Raw genomic sequence first — 3532 nt, forward strand, 5'->3', positions numbered from 1 at the left:
ATTTGCCCTTTCGACTTAATTGGGTTTAAGGTTTGGAACTGTACTCTAAGATTATTCCCTTACAAAGAGTGACTCTGTAGGACAAATTGTTCCCTTCCCTCCCTTCTGACCTATTACCCCTTGAGCTTGTGTCACTGGAACTGAATCTGAAACTTGATCTGGCATTGCTTCTGAGCCTCATGAACTACTGGTACAGCAAAATCTGCCTTCTATTATTAAGCAACCCTTTGCTTCCTTCCTCACCTCAAATGCTGCAATTATTCCCAGTTGTATCCAGGCCCTTGTCATTCCGCCTTTTGATCCTCTGCACACTCTTATGGGCCTTAAACTAGGATCGGTCAGCCACCTAGTGACTAAGGAAATGTATGGCAACCAGGCAGCTATTGTTTCAGGTCTTGGCTCGATTCTCATTGGTTTTAACCTGCATGCTCATGGAACTCAACACATTTAGGTTCCTAATGCTAAGGCTGAAGTCTTTAGGTCTAGATATATACTGGGTCTTTTACCAACCATAGAGTTGGGCTTTTTTTCGGTGTCCTGTTAGGATTAGTGTTATTCAGAACTGAAGGCCTTCAAATATAAAGGCAGTCCTTATTTTGCAACTGCTTTGTTTAGTGACCATTCACAGTTATAACATTGATGAGAAAGTAACTTTGCAACCAGTCCTCCCATTTACAACTTTCTTTTTTTGTGTGTGTGTGAAATATATTTTTATTATTTTTACATTTAAAACAATGCAGTACCGCAAAGTCGAAGTGTCCATACATTCACATTATACACCATTAGTCTCAACCATTAACTATTAGCCTACTTAGTGCATTATCTATCCTTCTGTCCAATCACAATATAAACAGTTTGTTCCAGTCTTGTCACCTTGTCTTATACCAATCATACTATCTGTTCCAGACTCCAAAATATTCTGATTCCCCTTTATTTTTAAGTTCAAGAGTAAGCCTATCTGCTTCCACACAGGCCAACACTTTTCTGATTATATCTAGCTCTGATGGTGTATTTTTTCCCCAATACTGCGCAAAAGTTATGCACGCCGCAGTTAGTACATGTATAATTAGATAGAGTACATTTTTCTTAAACCCCTCCAGTATTACGTCTAGGAGAAAAATTTCTGGTTAAAACAAAGTTTGGTCTCCCACCATTTGTTCCAACCATGATTGAATCATTTTCCAATATCTTTTGGCCTCATTGCATGTCCACCACGTATGATAAAAAGTGCCTGGTGTTTTTTTAAACTTCCAACAATTTGGGGCCAGATTTTTAAACATTTTGGAGAGCCGTGTTGGGGGGGGGGGGGGAGATGCCATCTGTAGAACATCTTATAAAGATTTTCTTTATACGCCGTAGCCAATGTAAGTTTCCGATTAAGTATCCAAAGTTTTTCACATTTAGCCAATTCCACATTATAACCAAAAAATTTCGCCCAGGCAACCATAGTTTCTTTGACATGTTCTTCCTTGAGTTTATATTTCAATAAAAATCTATACAGCACTTTGAACAACTTGTTTTCTGTCTCTATCAAAAGTTTATCTAACACTGTGTAATCTTTAGCAATACCTTCCTTCTTCCTGTCTTGTGCAAACCTTGATTGTATCTGTAAATAAGACCACCATTCTACTTGTACCCCTTGTGATGCCAATTCTAATCTAGTTTTAATCTCCCCCGTCTGTTCCATAACTCTTTATATGTAGCAATATTTTCCATATTAATTAAATTTGGGTGTATATATGCTTCCATCGTAGATAGCCAAACTCCCATTTATAACTTTCACAGATCTGTCAAGCAAAGAAAAGCTGAAGCAAAGCATAAGCACAGTCACCCTTTCACTTGTCACCATTTCACTTAATGACTGAGTTGCTGGTCCTAAATATGGTTGCTAAATGAGGACTGCCCGTACAAAGTGAGAATTATGCTCCCTAGTACCTATGCTTAAAGAGCTTGGATACAGCCTTTGGATATTATAGTTAGTGACCATCAGGCCAGGCCAGAGACACCCACCTAACTTTCAGGCCTAAGGTGGGACTAGAATTCATTGCCTCCTGGTGGTTGGAAAAAGTTCCCAGTGAAGCAGATCCCAAGCCATTGGCTTGATCCGATAAGAGAAAGTCCCACTTCTCAGTGTCTTGTGATGAGCTCCTCTTCAATTTCCCAGAATCCTCTGACACTGTGCAAGTACTCCAGTGAAGCTACCCAGTTGGGCAATGAAATGGCTGCAAGCAAACCACCAAGCATTTCCACACCGAGACATCCTGTGAGTGACTTTCGCACAATTCAGAAGCAATGTCCTTTGCGAAGAGCGGGAGGTCACGTCCATCCACAATAGTGGATTTAAAAAGTGATGATCCCTGGCTCCTTTCTGGTATTAATGTCTGTGTCATCTGCTATTGTGAACTTCATTAACCATATATGAATTATTTATTACAAATATTTGTGTGATTACGCAAAAGGGAAATATAGTGTATGTCTCTTTGAGAGAATTGTGTTAAGTAATTTTGACTCAGCAAAGTGTCAATTAAACTACTTGGCTGGCTGTCAAGCACTGAGTGCTTTTGTTCACTTGCACCTTCTTCATAATAATTCTTTCCTCTTTTGTAAGATTTAAATGCTCTCAGATTAGACAATGAATGACTAATCACAAAACTTCCAAGATGGAATTGCTTCATGTCCACAATTCACAGAATTTTTCAATGCAACAGAAGGAGGATTCCAAAATGGCTGAAAAACCTTTCCTTACAAGACTTTTTGGCATTATAGCAACTGCTCCCATTTTGAGACTCTTCTGTTTTTTTCTTTTAATATCCACCGCATAAAAATATCATTGAAAAACATGGCAGAGTGGATCCAAGTGCATTTTATTTTACTGTGAAGTGGACAGGAGGACACTTTCGTTACTGCATGGCTGATAGTAGTTCAGGGAGTAAACCATTGATTGGAATACTGATCAGAAAAGAAAAAAATTATCTTCCTATGGCACACGCAAAGACCAAACAGGTAGTAATTGCAGCAGAAACCTACCCCTGGCCTAGAGCCTTAACTACTAGACCTGTGATGGTGAACCTATGGCACATGTGCCACAGGTGGCACACAGAGCCCTCTCTGCACCCATGCAAGCTGTCGCCCCAGCTCAGCACTAAGGAAGGAGGGAAGACAGGCCCTGAATCGGGAAGACAGGCCCTGAATCTTGGTTCAGACTTTGGTTCATTATAACATTGCAAAAGACTGGTCAAGGAAAAAGATATTTGCAGACAGAGGCAGGGTGAGATCAATGAGGCATAACATTTATATTTTTATCTGTATGTTCAGACAGACCATGAGGGGTGTATCCTGTTATCGGTCTAGGACAGGGGATAGTCCCGTGTTTGTCTCGCAGATGTTAAATGTTCCTTGACGTATTTTTATTCTCGGCTCTTTCTGTACTTTTCCATTTCTCCTTTTATCAATTTAGCAAATGTATGCCTGCGTATATGCTTACGTCAAAATGACTATATAAGATTGTTGTTTGAGACTGTTCGGGGTTCAA

The sequence above is a fragment of the Natrix helvetica genome, assembly GCF_964273705.1.
Source record: "Natrix helvetica genome assembly, chromosome: 2".
Taxonomy (NCBI): Eukaryota; Metazoa; Chordata; class Lepidosauria; order Squamata; family Natricidae; genus Natrix; species Natrix helvetica.